The following is a 20,479-nucleotide window of genomic DNA, read 5'->3' on the forward strand; positions in this document are numbered from 1 at the left end:
GGTGCCATTATTAAGCCTACCATATTGGGTACTCTATCACTTGTAGCTGAAAGCTTTCTAATGGATACTCCCTTTAATATAGAACCATATATGGGGCAGAGGGGTACCAGCAATTTCCCAGGCTCTAGGTTGATGATTTTGGGCTCCTTCCACCATGAAAGGAAGTAATTTATTCTCCCTGACTTATGCTGTCATCCTGGATTTAGATTTTCTTTGCTTCTTACCATGCCATAAACACCTTCATCCCTGAATTTATTGAATATCTATAAGCTTCATCATAGTACCATATGCAACATTGCTCTTAACCAAAGAACTCATCTTATAGTTTAAAAAAAAAAGGTATGGGCTGAGGATCATGGGATTCACTAGTCTTATCATGTACCCTGTAAGTTAGAAGATTTCAATCTTCCAAAATAAAGAATTATTTTGACCTAGTTATGGCCCAGCTAGGAGACTATTTTTTCAAGATACAGTATGAACCAGAAGGTAATATGTACTGCTGATTCTCCCAAGCCAGAATACATCGATTCTGAGAGGAGGTGGAGGAAAGGAAAGTGACAATTCTCATATTTATACACACATGCAAAATGTTGCTTCTATCCCTGGACTCTGGGATATTTTGGTTGGGGGATTTTAGGAACCAAGGAATAAATGGCTTTATCATGGGACACACTAGTTTCTTCAAATTGAAACTGGCCATTTCAGGTTTCAGGCTTTACAGCCACTGGATGAACACCCGAAAAAAAGAAGGAGGGGGAGGGGAAGGGGGAGGAGGAGAGAAGAAGGAGAAAAGAAATGGTAGTGTTTCCTGGGGTGATTTATCCTATCAAAGGGAAACAGAATTGGTATATGCATGCATGTTTCTTTATTTGCTATGTAATGTTTATTTGTATATATTTAATGCATATATATACACCCACCTTTGTGGTTAGAATGTAATTTAGGTTAAACATCAAAGAATATCAAAATAGCATCTTGACAGAACTAGAGAAAGATTGCAACGTCCCAAATATTCTGCAGATGATTGGGTTTGGTGCACATAATAACTGTGACACATTTACAGTTTTGGCTGATAAGTTCAAAGGACAGATTTGCAGTAAAGCATAAGAGTGGCTATTAGGCTGGAGATGTTCAGTGATCATGACCCCTTGAGTCTTCCCAGGTCTTCACTGGAGAAGACCTGGTCATGGTGTTCTGTCTGACCACAGTGAGGTCCTGTCAGGTTGCAAGAAGCTGAGTTGGGGCTTACCAAGCTGTTCATTCCCCCACCAGGTCACATTTAAATAATTAACAATGTGGATGCAAACCTGCATTTACTAAGCCATGTTGCTTGGCTCTAGCAGCCAGATTCCAGGTATGATTTCTAACTACGTCTCTAGCACCATCTGCTCCATCATCCACAAGTTGTACTGTGATGACAAGGCATCACATATTTGTACTTTGTAGCTATATATAACCATTGGTGTCTCCTGGACAACAGGGCCAGGGAGGGACTTTGCCTACTTTACTGCACACTATGTGTTGCACATAGCGTCATGTTTAGTGTAGGGCATATTCTCATTGTACCCTGTTCAGTTCTTACGGAATTATCAGAATCACTTCATCACAAAAAGATTTCATCTAAATAGATTGAGTGGACTCCTGAAAGAACATAAGAAAGTGAATTTTCCTGGGTGTGTGCTACAGTTTAACTCTTCCATGCTAATGCAACTGACCATAAGGCAGGCTTCTAAACGTTAGGTTGAGTTCAGGGGTCCTCAGCCTTTAGCAGGCCATGAACAGCTTTGGCTGTCTGGTGAAGCCTATGAAGCCCTGCTCAGTATGTTTCTAAATTCACAAGGTAAAAATAAATAGAATCACAAAGAAGATCAACTATATGGAAATGCAATTATCAAAATAATAAGCTTTCAATATTTTGAGATAGTAATATATGTGCTTTTTAGTAATGCATAAAATAATATGTTCTAGCAGTGGGCTGATTGCTGTAATTTGAAGTTAGTTTTGAACATAAATGCTATTTTGCAACTGTAAAAGTTGTAATATAAGAAAGTATCAGTAATTTCTTGGTGACACAAGCATAGGTATTGTTAAAACTATTGTGGTTTGTTACCCACATTCATAATTGGAAGAAATACTGATCTGTTTAGACGTTAATGAAAATAAAAATTTATTTTTTTCCCCTCCAAGTTCAATGACTTCTGAATTCTATACACAAATCCCTTAGTTAAGGAATCCTAGATAAATTCTGAAGATTCTGATGAATATCTGAAGACAATTCTTCACAAGAGGACTACCATCATTAAATGTTTTATATCTTAATAACACTAATTTAAGAGAGATGTATTCTTATATTTCTTTGGGGTGTGTATTTATCTACTTATCTACATTGTTTCATAAAAAGTACTTCCTATTTTGGGCTCTCCTAAGATTTTCTGTTCCTGAACTTCCTTTTTCAGTCACATACATCATCAGCAGAGTTTTCTTTCTCTCTTCCTTCCATCCCTGATGATGTTTCTTACATCATCTCCAGTCTAAGAAAGTTACTTTTGATTTTGTCTTTTTCTCCTTTTCATCTGTGCAGGAACAATGGGTGAGACAGTTGATCTACAGGATATACATCCAACAAAAGATTTTGATCCATAATCCATGTTCCAGTCAAACGTAAGCATGAGCTTTTACCAGTGATAATTTTTGCATAATCACATCATTCATTGACTATAACCTCAAAGTAAAATTCAATTTTTTGAATTTTATAAATCAGAGTAATTATATAAATCAGAGTAATCAGCCATTTGGGGGGAATTTGGAAATACTTCATAAATTAGTCATTTTCACAGTGATTCAAATACATTAAGTTTGTCAGAAGTCATGTCCTATCCAAGATAAATTTACTCTCCCTGTCCTTTAGAACTAACAATATGAAGGGAAAGAGAAGGCATGCATGCATGAAGCCTTAAGAAATATAGGTGAACAATAATTATAGGAGTCCCACTGATGGATACTCTGCTGGTAGGTTTAAGAAAGAGTGAGGTTATTTGGAAAAGGTTTTTCAGAAGACACAAGATGTATACTGTTGTTGAAAGAAAGAGCGGGGTGCAAATGGCAGGCAGGATAAAAAAGACTGCGTCAAGTGATACGGGGCTCAGAGGGACCCCAAAACACGTAGGGGGAGGACAGAAAAATGAGTGCAGAAGACCACAGCAAGTTAGGCTGGCACTGACGGTGTTTGGGGATTAGAAACATGATAGATATTGGAACAGATGGATAAGGTGAGAAATATCTGCAGAGAAAAGTAAATGCAATAATAAGTTTGTTTGATACTAAAATGTTTCTATTTGATTCCTTGCTATAAAAGATAAGAAAGTCCTTAGAGGGTTTGAAATAGCAAACATGTATTAAAGTATAAGAAAAATTGGAATTATTAAGCTAACCGTCTATTTTGGAACAACATACTGGTAAAATTATGCTACAATGATGTAAGCAGTAGACAGACTACATTCATTCAATGGATACATTAAGATAAATAATATTTGATTGCTTTTGGTCCTTTAATAAAATAAGTTTTGCCATATATAAATATTCCATATTCAAAGATGATAACACCAAAATTAGATGTTGATATGTTTGTTTAACATATTTTTATAATCTTTATGAAACTGGTTTGATTTTCAGAACTCAGTTTACTCTTATGGCTTTGCATCTGTTTAGATTTTTAGTCATTTGTCAATTTTGTTTTGTTCCATTAGAGTTGGCTATTTCTTGACCCTAAGCTTTTTCCATCAACCAAATGTTCTTTGTGGACAAGTAAATTTGACTTTTCTTAGAAAACATAAACCTTAACCTAAAAAGCTACATTTTATATCCAGAAGCTATATAATTGATATTATACATAATAAAATATATAAAAGTCAATTTCTATAGTTATTGCATAATTTCCTCCTAGCAGCATTAGTTCCATTATTATCAAGCAACTAAACAAACAAACAAAAAACCTCATTGTACTGGAGGACCTGTTAAGGTCTATAGTACATATATATATATTTGAATTTCATATTTTCTTCTTCATTTTTATAATTATAATCAATACAAATTAATTTTAGCAATCTTTTATATAGAATGAATGTGTTACAAAATAATTGCTTGTTTAACTGATAGCGTAAAATATTTTCATTAGCAGCATTCTGGTTTGCCTGATGCAAGGTGTGATTGGTTTAAAAACATCAGAAAACCTCTCACCTATTAAGGCATTTAGTCAATGGACCATGAAAGCTCCAAAGAGACTCATTCTGGTTTATTGAGTAAATAGGTATTTGTTCATGATGGAGTTATTCCAGTCTCTTGAGTGAAAGTTTGTTTTAGAATTTTCCAAAAAAAGTTTTATATAATTGTAATACAATTATAATCTTAAAATGTGGTTTAGCATTAAAACTGAAGAGATGTTAGATATTTAGTGTTTGAATACTAAGAAGAGACCATTTTAAATTAATAAGGAATTTTTTTTCTAGGAATAATCCCTTAAACAGCCTAGTAAATAAAAATATTGTCAAATGTTCCTTTCATTTCTTCTTCAACCATTATCTTTCATGAAGAAAAAATATATGCATTCTAAAAGCAATAATACCTGGAAGGCTAGTATAGATACATTTTTATTAATGAAACTTATGAAAGCTATAATCATTCTCCTAAACTTAATTCTCAAAGCAAGTGGAAAAACAGAAAGAGGCCAAATGTTTCCCTAAGCTGTTTAGTCACACAAATTGGATTTAGTTCGACTCTTAAATGAGTTCCTTTGTTGGATTTACAACATCAGGTTTAAATAACTAGCTCCCAAGCTCTCAGAGTAAGAGTCAAGTAATATGTTTCTAATTTCAGGAGTAGTTCCCCTCAGATTTATTTTATCCCAAATCCTCTAACACTATATTTCTATAAGAAATTCTGTTGAGTATTATTCCACTTAAATAGGGAGCCATCTTTCATGTCCATAAATCTCCTTTTGAATGCGATTGGACCTGTCTGAGGGTAGAGGATAAATGGGATATGAGAAAAAAATGATAATCTGACTTTCAGCTTTTCCATTAAAAAATAAAATAAAATGCAGCATTTCTGTGTCTTGTGAAAATGATGTTGCTATGGAGACTGCCTTTATGAATCCCAGTGAAACTGACATTAGCAACGTTCTTCTGATTTTGACTGTCCATGAGTTAAGTCTGCTTCTCATTCTCTAAACCTTTTTATTCTTTGTTGAATATACATCTGTAGGGCAGCAGAGCAAGGCATGTAAATCTGTAGGACAGTCATCTTTTACCATAACAAAGTAGAAAATATGGAGATAAGACATTGGCATTTGCAAGAAAAAGAATGCATTTACACATTGAATGGAGAATATTCATAAAAATAACTTTTCGTGCTTGCTGTTCACATGCAGGAAAAGGAGAAAAAGCATAAGAAGTCTGAAAATTAGTTTTCCTCTTTTTTATAGCATTTACATGAAAATACTGCATAAATAATATTCAAACATGTTAATTTGGTCTCTGTTGGTTTACAAGAAATAAAGCGTACACTGAATTAAATTTTCTCAATAACATGTTTTTCTTTAAATTTTACAATAACAGATGTCCTGTTATTTGTTTCCATAAACAAACACCAACTTCTCTTTCTAAGTGTTCTTCAACCCAGGTTGTATCATTTAGGAAGATGAGAGCAAAACTCAAAACTGAACCTACTCAAATGAAACCTCTTTCCTCAATGTAAAGACCCGATGACCAAGTTGAGAAAGAGCAAAATATTTTTTCCCTGATAAAGAGTTTTCATATAACATCCTACTTTAATTTACAAAGTGTTAATTTTTAATATGTTGTCCCTTTTAAACTGGCAATTTGATTAATGTAAAAATATCACTGATCATTTTCTCCTGAGCCCTCATAGCATCTTGTAGATGTCTTAGATTACTGGCCTATTATGGTAATTGCCTTCCTTATTTATGTCTCTTCCGGGCTGTGAGATGTTGGATGCTGGACCAATGCTGTGTTTTCTTTGTCCTTCTGTCCCCAGCGCACTGCACAGTGCCTGGAAAATGGGGGGTGGGGCGCACTCAGTCTTTATTGAACGAACATGGATCAAGTCATGTACTAAAGATTTGGTGAATTCTTCCCTTCTGAATTTTGAAATGTCTCTTTAAAATGTTTCTGGTGTTCAGTTCAATGTATACCTTAAACTCTCAGTTTCTTTCCTTATTTACAGAATGAATTTACGTTCCAAGTGAGACTGCCTATAATTTCCTATAAGATTTCAAGGCTTGGAAAGGTATAAGAACATCTCACTGAAGTTTTACTTCTATAAGAAATTTAGAACAGTAAAAAAAAACCAAACAAACCTCAAAACAAGCCAAAAACTATCTTGGGAGTACAGAAAATATCCTTTATACTTTTAATATGGCACTATATATGCTGTGGGAAATATGCATTAAAGGACAGTTAAGTACTATTTATCTTCAGGTAAATTAAAATGACTTTAGAAAATCTTTAAGAAAAAGTATGCGGTGGGGGGTGGATATTAATTGTTTAGGGTGGAGTTTTATTAAATATGTGTCTGTTGATTTCTTAAAATTCCTCTTCCTCGGGATTTATGAGAACTTCTCTTCTTGTTTTTTCTTCAGCCATTTTCACGTTTCATATCTTCTCAGTACAGACTTTCCCCAGAGTTCTACTTCAGATTGTGTCTTTTCTAACTCTGAATTTTTTGTAAGTACTGCATCCATTTTTCTTTCTTTTTTTCTTTCTTTTTTTTCTGCACGTATGCTGATATCCTCAAAATCTGCCATCCTGATTCTCCCCAGGTGCCTAAAACTTAGCTCATCATCTTCTCTGCCCAAAACTCTCTCTCTCTCACTCTCATCTATACTCCAGATCTGTGCTTGAGAAATCTCCAGCCACCTAGTCACCCAAGCATGAAATCTAAGAGTCATTTTGGCCTTGGTCTTCTCTCTTAACCCATTCATCCAAGTCCTCTCAGTTTAACTTCCTAAAGATTTCTAGACTCCTGCCCTTATCCACTATCTCTTTGAGACTCTTATCGTCTCTCTCACCTGAACTTTTAGGATAACTCCTTAATTGGTTTCCCATTTTCCAAGCTTGACATTTTTGAAATCCATCCACCCACCAGAACTAGCTCTCCCCAAAAAATCTGACCTTTAAAAAAATGGTCTAAGGATGCTCATTTTCTACCCCTATTGTATAAGGTCACTTTGACCTGGCCCTTGCCCATCTCAAGAGCTTCATTTCTGTTATTTATGCCTGAGATTTTACTCTTTGCACTTGTTACCCAACTAAAGAGTCTGTATTTCTCAAACATATATGCTCAGCCTATTTTCTCTTCCTGGAACGTCTTTCTCAGTTAAAAAAAAAATCTAGCTTGTTTTTATTTACCCTTCAATACTCAGCTAAGGTGTTTCTTTCTGAAACTTTCCATTTACCACTTTGTTGGATTATGTTTCCCCGCTGTTGGAAATTACTGTATCTTATCATTTATTACATTACAATTATGTTTACTTGTATCACCCCTACTAGACACTGAATTTGTTGAGGGCCCAAACTATTTCTTATTCATTGATCACGGTGCCTAATACACAGTAGGAGTTAAGTAAATGTCTTAAAATTGAACTAAGTTTAAAGAAGGAAAAATATTTGGTTAATATTTATCAGTGCAAGTGTTTTGTACAATCCCTAAGTAAAAGGTTATCATTTAGGGGGCATGTAATACTGCTTGCCACCCTACTAGATGCTACAGGAAAAAGATTAGCTAAACTTTTTTTCCCATTGAAAACCTGGCAGAGGTAATTATCTTTGCTTCCATTTTAGAGCAGAGGGGGAAAAAAGTATAATATCATACACCTAATAAGGGGCAATTTTGAAATTTATACAGAGCTAAGTTCTTAACAATATGGCCTCAAATGGAGTAAGAGAATCTTGTGCTCAAGCTTTTTAAACTAAGGTGGGCACACAGCTTTCAGGAGTTGTGTGTAAGCGTATATGTGGTTTGTGGTAATCATGGTGGCTCCCTCTTTATTTCTTTACCTAACAGAGTTTGAAAATTAAAATGTATCTCCCCTCATCCAGAGATGAGTTTTCTGAAGTATTGATATCATGTGTAGAAAAGTGGTCAACAGGGATCATACAAAATACCAAGCTAAATTGGCATATGCTTCTGTGGTAATTTAAATAATTTCTACATGACTGGTTATTTTCCCTTGGAAGTTTGCTATTATGACCTTGGATTAATGATCTTTCATGCTTGTTAAAGCTCCAGGATAAAAGTGTATCTGGCAGTTTTAGAACCTGGAAACCTCTAGAAAGAAGACACTGTGTCAATCATCCTGCTCTTTTCATTTAAAATAGTTATTTTAATTTTTCATTTTTCCTCTATAGGATAATGTATAAAACAATAATCATTACTTTATATGCTACACTTTTAAAAAGTGTATTTTCATCTTGCAAAATAATCATAGTCTTGTTCATTGGAAATAACAGACTTTTTCTATAGTGCATTTTCTTATCAATTTGTATTTATAATCTCTGCAATTGTGTTGCTGCACATAAAATTATTCAGAAATCATTACAAAAGCAAATGGAATACTAATGATATGGAAGTAATTCAGGTCACCTCCTGTTAAAATTTTATCAGTATTTCACTGAATACCAAGTTTTTGGTAATGCTCTATGTTTGGGGACTTTGATTTTCAAGACTTCAAAATAAAATTGAAAAGTAGAATGTATGCATGTGAAATTTTCCTTTCTGCCTCAGTCTTAGAGGTAAGTCACCAGTTCAATACATTTGGTTGGCAGCAACGCCTGTGGTCATGCTATTCAGAAGTGGTAAGATAAAATCAAAAGGCTTTATCTCACAAAATACTAACCTTGAAATAATGATTCTTAACTTTAGAAGAGTGTGATTACGGTTTGATAGTTATCTGTCTTGATAGGTATTGTATGGTTCATGTGTTTTTAATTGCTGTTTTACATTATTTTAGTGTGTGAAAGCATATCCCAACTTCTTTATCTGCTTGTGAAATATTCAGTTTTTGTTTTTGTTTGCCTGCTAGAAACAGTGACACAATGAACAATTTCATAATCCTTATGCATAAGTGTCACAGTTTCTCTAGGTCATATACCTTAAAGTAGAATTGCTAGACCATAGGGCAGGATATATACATGTTTAACATCATAAAATATTGCCAAAATGCTTCCTAAGTTGCCTGAAGCTATTTGCCCTCCCATTAACAGTGTTTGAGGGTTCCAGGTGCTCCACAGTCTGGCCCAGCTATGATGATTAGATTTTTCTTTATTTTCTTTAGCATTTTTAAAATTAAGGTATAACTCACATACAGCATTATATGAATTTCAGGTGTACAACATAATGATTCAATATTTGTGTCTACTGCAAAATGATCACCACAATAAGTCTAGTTAACTTCCATCACCATACATAGTTACAGAATTTTTTTTCTTGTGATGAGAACTTTTAAGATCTACTCTTGCAGCAACTTTCAATTATGCAATACAGTATTAGTAACTTTAGTCACTATGCTGCACATTACATTTCCATGACATTTATTTTATAACTGGAAATTTGTACCTTTGATTCCCTTCACCAATTTCACCCACACCCTACCCCCAGCCTCTGGCAACCACCAATCTGTTCTCTCTATCTATGAGCTTTTTTTTCTGAAATTTTTTAGAGTCTACATATATGTGAGATCACATGGTATTTGTAATTATTTTTCTCTTTTCTTTTTAAGTTTGCTTATGTGACCAGATTAAATGTTATCTCAATGTTGCTCAAATTTGTTTTTCTCAATTTTGTAAAATTAAGCATGATTTCATGCACAAACTTTGGAATTTTCTTTTCATATCCATTAGCTATTTTTCTGTTGGGTTGTTTGTACTTTTCTTACAAATTTTTCTGTTTTCTGACACATTCTATATTTAAATATTTTTATCAATTATATGCATTACGAATATCATTTTTATGCCATGGGCTTGCAGTTTTGTTTTTAAATGGCACCTTTTGAGATATAGAAGTTTTAATTTTAATGTAGTCTAATTTATCCCTTTACAGTTCAAAATTTGTCTTTTCTTTCTTTCTTAATTAAAAAATCCACCCATACCTTGGCTACAAATATATATATATATATATTCTTTTATATTTTAAGAAATTTCTATACTTGCTTTTTTCATACCTTGCTTTTTTTTGTCTTAATCCATCTAGAAAGGCATGTGTGTATACATGCATGCATTTGTGTAAAGTGTTACAGGGATTTATTTTGTTCCATTTGAATAATCAGTTGTCCAGGCACCATTTATTGAATGGTCATGTTATATGCTCCTCATTTCTAATTTTAATACCATCTCTGGATTACATTAAATTATAATATTCATGTGAGTCTCTTTTATTTTCCTGCGATCTCCATTTTGTGTGATTGGTCTATTTGTTTATTATTATGTCAAGAATATATTGTCTTTATTACTACAGTTTCATCATGAGCTTTGCTATTCAGTAGGCTATCACCCTGTCCACCGGTCAAAATTAGTATTTCTCCAGTATTGTCTTGTATATATTTGACCCTTTGTTCTTCTAAATACATTTTTAAATGTTTTAAAATGATTAAAAATTTAAATTAGTTTAAATAAGATCCTGTTACAATTTTTTAAAAATTTTTTATTTATTTTATTTTTGGCTGTGTTGGGTCTTCGTTTCTGTGTGAGGGCTTTCTCTAGTTGTGGCAAGCGGGGGCCACTCTTCATCCTGGTGCGAGCGTCTCTCATTATCGCGGCCTCTCTTGTTGTGGAGCACAGGCTCCAGATGTGCAGGCTCAGTAGTTGTGGCTCACAGGCCTAGTTGTTCCACGGCATGTGGGATCTTCCCAGACCAGGACTCAAACCCATGTCCCCTGCATTGGCAGGCAGATTCTCAACCACTGTGCCACCAGGGAAGCCCTACAATTTTTATTGTAACTATATTCAATTTATCCAATATTACATCTTCTTATCCATGACTGCATGCTTCCATTTAATTTACAAGGCAAATATTTTCAATAAAATTTTATAGCATTTTCTATATAGTTCCACTACAGATTTTGGTACACTTACTTCCAGAAAACTTATTTGTTACAATTATAAAAAGTACTTAAAAAACTTTTATTGGTTATTAATTGAAAGACAAGTAATTTTTGTTAGATTCTTATTTTCAGCAAACTCACTGATTATTATTACTTCTAATAATTTTTCTGTTTATCTTAGATTTTCTATGTAGCTAAACATATTTGTGAGATCTGATTTTTTCTTATTTAATCCTATTTCTTCATCTTGTCTTACTACTCAAGCTGACAATGATAAAATATAATTTATAAGCAATGGAATCTTATAAGTGTTTAACAAGTTTTATTTTTCTAAGAAATATTACATTTAAATTTTCAAATTTATTGGTATAATATTGTTCAATATATTATTTTGTCAGAGTGTATTTCTACTCCTATATTGTTTATTTGTGTCTTTTGTTTTCTTAAAAAAAAAAAACAAAACACCTGTTAGAGGTATATTTACTTAAATAGCTGTTTCAAACCAAATAGCTTTTGGGTATGTTTACTGAGTTTATCTTATTTTCCCTCTGTAATTTTTAAGAAAGTGTGCTCTTACTCTTATTTAGGGTTTCCATGTTGTTCTTTTTCTAACCTCTTTGGTTGTTTTGCTTATAGTTTTCTGTATTTCTATAAGAATTTATTATTATAAATTTCTAAAAACTGAGTTACCTTAATTCCATGAATTTTGATGTGAATATTTTCACCTTTTTCAATGTGAAGTATTTTATAGTTGCTAATATGATTCTTCCTTGACTCAAAAGTTATGTATGTACATGTTTTGTAATTTCAAAATGTTTCCATTTTCTCACATTATCTTTTTGTTATGAATTTTTAATTTAATATCATATTCTATATTATGGTAATGTTTATTCTTTGTTTAAATATGGTTTGAATTCTAAAATGTCTTTCCAGTTTTAAAATTTCATGTGTATTCTGTAATTACAAGATGCAACAGTCCATATATGACCAACACTTCGTTAATTACGCTGTGCAAATCTTCTGTATCTTTTGTTTGCTTGATTTATTAATTGCTAGGAGACTTGTAAAAAGCTCCCGTTATGTGGATTGACATACTCTTGCTAATGTTGTAAAAATTTATTTGCTGCATTTTAAAGGCTTTAGTATGTGTGCGTGTTTATAGCTGCTATTTTTTCTTATATATATTAATTTTAAAGTTGTGAAGTAACTTTATTTACTCTATTAATTTATTTTTGTCTGATATAGGTGAACCATTCCTTTTAACCTTCCTGTGTCATTAAATTTTAGGTAGGAATTTTGTAAATAGTGTACAGTTGGGGTTTTTAATTGTATTTAAAATATCTCATACTAAGTGAAGTAAGTTAGAGAAAGACATATCATATGATATCACTTGTATGTGGAATTTAAAATAATGATACAAATGCACTTATTTACAAAATAGAAGTAGACTCACAGACATAGAAAACAAACTTAAAGTTACCAAAGGGGAAAGGTGGGAGGGAGAGATAAATTAAGCATTTGGAATGAACAGATACACACTACTACATATAAAATGAACAACAAGGACCTACTGTATAACACAGGGAACTATATTCAATATCCTGTAATAATCTATAGGGGGAAAGAATCTGAAAAATAATATATATGTATACATACACAGCAATATGTATGTATATATATATATACACACAACATTGTACATCAACTATACTTCAATATAAATAAAGTAATAAAATAAAATATCTTTCTTTTAGAAGCCACTTTGTCCATTTATATTATTATAATTATTTATATGTTTGCATTTATTTTTACCATCTTACTTTTTTCTTTCTATTTACCTTGATTTTCCACGTTTTGTTATTCTTTTTCTAGCCTTCCATTGGGTTAGTAAAATTTCTTTACCCCTTTCTTTTCCTATATGTATAGTGTAAAACATGTATTTCTAAATTCTACGAAGTAAGTCTTGAAATTTTAACTTGTATATTTGGCTTAAAATTTATAAAGTTTATTATCATCTCCCCCTGCTTTTATGGGGTCATTTTTATCTCTATTTTAGAGGTCCGTTTTCATCTCTAACTTTTGGAAATTTCATCTCTTACATGTAGGGATATGAAATGGTAATATATTCCAGTTATATTAAGATTAGATATGGGTAAGTAAAATAAACACACACATAAATACACATAAAATATAAACTTATTTATTAAAATGAATTAAAACAAACCTTTGAAAACAAATTTAAAACTCATAAGAAATGTATGCTTTTTCTGAAAAATGCAAATTATCAATATTGAGACCAGAAGGGAGAAAAAAATAACTTGAAGAAATAAAAAATAATGAGATACTTGTCAAACAGCTAATATACACAATGAGAAAATAACAAGACTAGATAATTTTATAATTCTTTCTTAGCATTAAAGAAAAAATTCTTCTGAATTTATTTAAACTATTCCAGAGCCTAGAGAAAGAAGGAAAGTTTTCCAATTCTCTCATGTAATTAGCATAACGTTAATTTCTTCTTTTCCTGGAATCTGCATTATAACGATCCTATCTGCTTCTTATGCACACTATTTTGAGAACAACTTCCATAAAGTAAAGATTAATAAATTTGATGACATTAAAATCATTTTTATGACAATAACAAATAAATCATTTGAGTGTAAATACACACAGAATAGGAAAATTATTTGTATCTGACATGATAGAAAAATGGTGAAATTTATTAACTCCTAAGAAACTCATAGAAAAAAATACGAAAAAACCCAACAACTCCATAAATTCTGCCAGATTATAAAAAGAGTTCAAAAAAAGAGACACTTAATGACCTATTGATATTCGCAAAGATGTTCAAACTCACTCATGATTTTTAAAAGGAAACTTAAAGAGGACATACCAGTCCTCACCCATTAAAGCACAGAGATTAAAGTAGTTTATATTACCTACTGTTGTCAAGGTGAAAGGTGGGAAATGGGCATAAATTAGTGCAGGTTGTTTAAAGAAGAATTGGGTGATATTTTTCAAAATAAATATGAGCATGGCATTTGATTAGATTATTTCACTTTCAGAAAATTTCTCTACAGATAATTTTTCACTGGTGCATGCAAGATGTAGATACAAAGATAGTCAATCAAGTGTTGTATAAAAGTGCTAAAAATCGAAGTAGTCCAAATGTCACTAATAAGAACCAATTAAATAAATTATATTTAGTACAGTCTATTAACAGAATAAGGACAATCATGAAAAGAATAAGATAAATCACAAATGACTGAACAAATATTCATGTCAAAATGTTACATGGGAAACATGCAAGTTCCCAAACATAAATCTACTTTCGTATTTCAATCTCTATACAATATACAGGTATATTTTGTTTATGGGATGAAGAACACACACTGAAATGTTAACAGCAGTTTCTACTTAGAAATGAGGTTGAAGGGATGTAGAAAACCACTCACTTTATCATATTTTTTTATATGGCTCTACAGTTTGATTTTTTTATGGCCAGAATGGATTACTTTTCTAATTACAGGTTTTAAAGGTTTGGATGTATGGAGGACTACAGCAAAGCAAAGGTGGTTGGGTAAGTTGGGACCAGTGTGCTTCTGTCGCAAAGGACTATATGGAGTTTGTTGGGCAATAGAGGAACTTCCGAAGGTTTTTGAGCAGGCAAACGAGCTCAGTGTTGTCCTGTCGGTGTGCTCTAGGTTGAATATTTTTGTCCCTCCAAAATTCATATGTTGAAACCTAACCCCAAATGGGATGGTATATTGGAGGTAGGACCTTCGGAAGGTGATTAGATAATGAGCAAAGAGTGCTCAGAATGGACTTAGTGCCCTTAAAAGAAATCCAAGAGATTCCTCACCTCTTTCACTATGTGAAATGCAGCAAAAAATGGCTGCGGTCTATGAACCAGGAAGTGGGCCCTCACCAGACAGTGAATCTGCTGGCACCCTGATCTTGACTTCCCAACCTCCAGAACTGTGAGAAATAAATTTCTTTTGTCTATAAACCACCCAGTCTATGTTGTTTTGTTATCTCAGCCTAAATGGACTAAGACATAGTGTTTAGCAAGATTAGTGCTATAGCCCTAAGAGAATTAGAGCTGTGGAGACCAGCTAGGAAGTTTTAAAAATAATCCAGGGGAGATGAAAAGTGGACCTGAACTAAGTGAAAGCTTTGGGGATGGACAGAGGGGATGAATACTGGAAGTTGTCAAAAGTATGATTATAGGAAATAACTGATTGTTCAGGGGACAGAAAGGGACAAGTCAATGGTGAGTGTACCTTATACCCTATAGATACTTTAGAAATGGGCCTAGCAAGGCTGAATGAAGGTTAGAATAACTTACATGGAATTGTTTATTAGATCTTATAGGCAATTTTCATTGACATATTTTTCTTTAAACATAAAAATTCAATAAGTATGACTCATATTTCTTCTTTTCATAAAGGTTTTTCTCTTGATATCTACTTTCAGAAGATGTGTATCTTGCAGGACTTGTTAAGAGAGTAATATCAGGGTGGGTAAAACTTTTAATATCATAAAATGAGAACAAGGAATAAGGAACTTATTTTTTTTTCATTTATCTTGAGGTTGATAAGGTTGAAATTATTACCTTACTTTTTTTTAATGTAAAGTCACCATATAAGTGGGTCTCTTAGAATACCAAGGATAAGATAATACAAGATAATATAGAAGTTCTTTTTCTTTCTAAGTTTATTAAGCATTCAGTTCATAGAAAGTCAGTGAAGCAGTTAAATTAACAATTCTTATCTTGTGATTTTGGTTTAGCTCAAAGGAAGCAGCTTATTTTGGATAGGTGCAGTCAACAGAAAAGCCAGTTTTGTTCATATTTGGTAATTTCCCTGTAGTGTGTTTTAACTGAGATTAAAGGATAAAAGAGTTGCTTTTGGAAAAACAAAAGGGAAAAGAGTCTTTCATCATATAATGGATCCAGAATCATCCCTTTACTACACACACACACACACACACACACACACACACACACACACACACCTCTCTCTCTCTCTCTCTCTCTCTCTCTCTCTCTCTATATATATATATATATATAAATATATATATATTTTTTTACTTTTTTTGACTGCACCACGTGGGATCTTATTTCTTCAACCAGGGGTCAAACCCACGCACCCTGCAGTGGAAATGCAGAGTCTCAACCACTGGACCACCAGGGAACACCACTGTAAATAAACTAAAAGCCGTTGAATGGTACACTTTAAATGGATGAACTGTATAGTATATGAATTATGAATTATATCTTAATAAAGCTGTTTTAAAAGAAAAAATAAGGATATGGAAATAATGAAGCTAAGTTTAAATTAAGCACACAGGAAAATGCATGTTATACATCACTTTACAATATTAGAGGAGTGCCACACATGGATTTTTTTTTGTTGTTGTTGTTATGCAGACCTCTCACTGTTGTGGCCTCTCCCATTGCAGAGCACAGGCTCCGGACGTGCAGACTCAGTGGCCATGGCTCACGGGCCTAGTGGCTCCGCGGCATGTGGTGTCTTCCCAGACCGGGGCGCGAACCTGTGTCCCCTGCATCGGCAGGCGGACTCTCAACCACTGCACCACCAGGGAAGCCCCCACACATAGATTTTTAAAGCAATGAAAGGCATGAAATTGAGTCACAGTATTCAGATAATTTCTTTTTTTTAAATTGAGATTAAATTTACATATTGTGAAATGCACACATATTAGTTTTGACAAATTCAATGAGTTTTTACAATGGACTTACCCTTGTAAATAGCATGACATAACACATTACCATCACCTCCCAAATTCTCTCATACACCCATTCAGGCAATTCCCCATAGACGATCATTGTTCTGATTTCTATCACCCTTGGTGAGTTTTTTCGTGAAACTCATATAAATGGATATTCTCATAAAAATGCATTCTTTGGTGTGTACATCTTTATAAGGTAAAATTTTTATGTTCATTTATATTGTTGCATGTGTCCGTGTTCATGCTTTTTATATCAATGAACATCATTTTATTGGATGAATATAACACCATTTGTTTATCCATTCTCTTTTGATGGGCATTTTAGGTTGTTTCCTGTTGGGGATTATTATGAATAACACTGCTATATTCTGGTGTAAGTCCTTTTGTGGACATAGGCTAATAGAAGTTTATATGACCAATTCTGTGAGTCTATCACTCGAAGGAAGCAGAGAGGAAGCTGGAAGTGTGGGCAGTTTGGGCAACTGGCATTATACAGGGGAACATTTTTACCTTCCACTCAAACTATTTTCTCCCCTCTTGGGACAATCAAAGGTGACTCGTTGTCAGATGAGGTTCTGCTGCATCAAGAGACAGCCCTGCTGCCATTGACTCTGATTGCCATGGCCACACTTGACCTCCCATGGTATCCGTTTCCGATTGCTTTGATCCACAGTGTGGAAGAGATCCAAGAGGCATTTTCCTCCACTAAACTGTCAGCCATCCTCATCTCCAGCCCTTTTGCCTCCATGTTTTAGGAAATGCTGCAGTTCTGCCCAGATTTCTGCCAGGCATTTTCTCACTCCTTTGCTTTCTTGAGAGAGAGAGTTAGGAGTTGGCTCTTAGGAAAATCTTTTAGTCTATCCCCAATTGGATTATTTCTACTAGAAATTCCACTAATTTTTCATAACATGACATTGGTACACTTCTGCCATCTCTGACGCCAATGCAGATTTTCCATTATTTTTACTTTTTTTTTAAGCCCTTTCATTTAGGTTCTGGGAGGGAAAAGTTGGATGCCAATATTCCAGTCCTGGTCTTACCCAAATGTACTCTTTACTCAGAATTTTGCTTGCTTTAACGTTTCTTTGGAAGTTTAGAATTTAGGAACTAATATTTCCAAGTTAACAAAGAACAAGGAAAAAGAACCAAAACATTAATTAGATTTTGTGTGTTTTCAAATTCTGGAGTAATAGCTTGTTCTAAAATGCCACTATGTTACAGATTCATGACTCTGGTTGGATCTGAGCAGTGCATTTGAGAAGGGATTACACAGCTCCTTTCTTTGCTATGTCACACTGTGCAGGTGGCATTTGATATTATTTTGTGCTGTTAGGCTTTAACAAGTTGACAAGAATTTCAATGAGGAAAGATCTAAAAATCTTTAGCCTAAGAATTCTACTATATCGGGAGTAATATGTAAGAGCATGATGAGTTATAACTTTTATTTATATAACTAGGAAATAGTTTAGATAATGGGGAAAAAATCTATAAAATCAAGCTACTCATCTTCATTAGCAATATAATCTGTTTTCTGATATCAGCCTTAGGATTCAGTAAGGTTAAATTAATGTTAATAATCTTAACTTTCTTCCAACTCTCCACAGTTAAGGAATCTCCAAAATCCTCTCTGTCCCTCGAGCCTCCCCCACCTATTTCTCAGAGACTCAGAAATAATTATCTTCATAATATAATTTCTTTCAATATTTTTTTCTCTTTCAAATTGACCCTTCATACATGAGTTTCATATACTCAAGTCCTCTCAACCTCTATAAAAATTGTATGCGTCTCCTGCAGTGAGTCAAGCACAAGGGACTTCATCCTCGTTGAGTCATTTCCTATAGCTGCTACTGTCTCTGATGGAGACTGAAGCTGTGACCACCCTCCAAGTTCAACAGAGACTTCTAACTACAGCGATGTCAGCCTTGGCTGGTGCTGTCACCTTTAGCTGCTAGTGCTAATAATGGGCCATCAGCAATGCTTGTCATGGCGCTGTTTCCTTCTGTCTCCATCTGACAGTGCTGCAGTGTGCCAGGGTCTCTATTCCAAAGAAGGAGAAATTTCCCAGCAACATCAGAGAGTCAGGCTGTTCCAGAAAGAGGGTGACTTTGGATCTCTGTTACACTGTGTTTGCATATGGGTGTTTACTTAGATTTTGCTCTTAGGGCTTGGCTAGTCATCTGAGAAATGGGGTCACTGGGCCAGAAGAAAATGTAAATCTGAATTACCTGTGATATTTGTGCTAATGGTCTTTTTAGTTAGGTTGTTATTCCCTGGGAGAGTCCTCTGGCCCTCTGATGGCTTCACTCACCAGTATTCCAGGCAGAACAAGATAGATTTCAGTTCTAGTAGTAACCACAATTTAGACTTAAGCTGTTAATTACATACATATTGTTTTAAAAATCAAGATTCTGTTCTTTCTTTCAGAGTCGGAGACTATAAAACTTATTTTAAGCTATTGAAATGTAAATAACTCAAATTCTTGGGCTCAAATTTCATCTGTAATTTCAGATGCCAGAGAGTACCAGATCATATCACACCTGAAATATTATTTGCATAAAGGTACATATATGTTTTCTGATAGAGAATCTCATTCTATTGCTATACATAATGCGTATTTAGAGCTGGCCTAGCAGAGTTAGTATTTAATATTGATTGTGTAGTTGACATGTTCTGGCCTATCAGAGTGGAAAATTGGACAAATTACTGTTTACTGTTAAAATTGACAAATGTACTGTTTCTAAGCAGTTTAAAAATGTGAACTATAACACACAAAGAAAAATTCCAATAATTCATGTATATCTTAAACAATTATTAATAAATATTTTTAATAGAAATAAAACATCACAAATCATAGTGAAAACACTAAAATGAACATGATTCAAGTCCTGAAACAGAACATTACCTGCATTCTAGATGCCCCCTTCAGACCTGCTCCCAAGCACTGCCCAGATCCCTCCCCAAAGATCATTACTCTTCTGGTTTTTAATACCATTGATTAATTTTGCATGTTTAAAAATGTTTTAAATAAACTTTTGACTTAAGACACATGCTCAGTAAAGTGCACAAATTTAAAACTTTTATAAAGTGACCAAATTTATGGAAAAAATATGCCAGATGCCCACTCATGCTTCCTTCCAAAAATTCTTCCCCCAACCAGAGTATACTTACTATCCTTACTTCTCACACCATAATTTAACATTGCTAATTTTTGAATTGTATAAAAATGGAATCATATGCTATGTCATATTTTGTGTTTGGCTTCTTTTACTCAACATTATGTTTAATGTTGACTATTGAACATTATGATTCTAACAACATTCATCAACAAGGATGATTTTTTTTTTTATTGTTACAGTAAGAATCATTCTTTTTGATGAATGTTGCTGTAAGTCATTTATTTTTCATCACTGAATAGTATTCCATTCTCTGAATATATCAAAATTCATAGACATTTGGGCTGACAAACATTTGCATTGTTTCTACTTTGGGGTATTGCAAATAATGCTACTGTGATGAATGTTTAAGAATGAGAATAGGAGCTTCAACAGTACTTTGATGAACATTCTTATACTGGTCTTTTTTTTTTTTTTTTTTTTGCGGTACGCGGGCCTC

At 33.5% G+C, this 20,479-nt stretch overlaps 1 long non-coding RNA gene across 1 annotated transcript; it reads left to right on the top strand.

Moving 5' to 3' along the window:
* The first annotated feature begins 2,597 nt into the window (after nucleotides 1–2,597).
* LOC137225355 (uncharacterized) lies at nucleotides 2,598–17,766 on the top strand. Its single transcript, XR_010943812.1, has 4 exons — nucleotides 2,598–2,661; nucleotides 14,643–14,693; nucleotides 15,564–15,632; nucleotides 16,545–17,766. It is a non-coding gene; the product is annotated as an uncharacterized lncRNA (long non-coding RNA).
* The last annotated feature ends 2,713 nt before the right edge of the window (nucleotides 17,767–20,479 follow it).

This window comes from Pseudorca crassidens, chromosome 5, assembly GCF_039906515.1.
Source record: "Pseudorca crassidens isolate mPseCra1 chromosome 5, mPseCra1.hap1, whole genome shotgun sequence".
NCBI classification, from domain to species: domain Eukaryota; kingdom Metazoa; phylum Chordata; class Mammalia; order Artiodactyla; family Delphinidae; genus Pseudorca; species Pseudorca crassidens.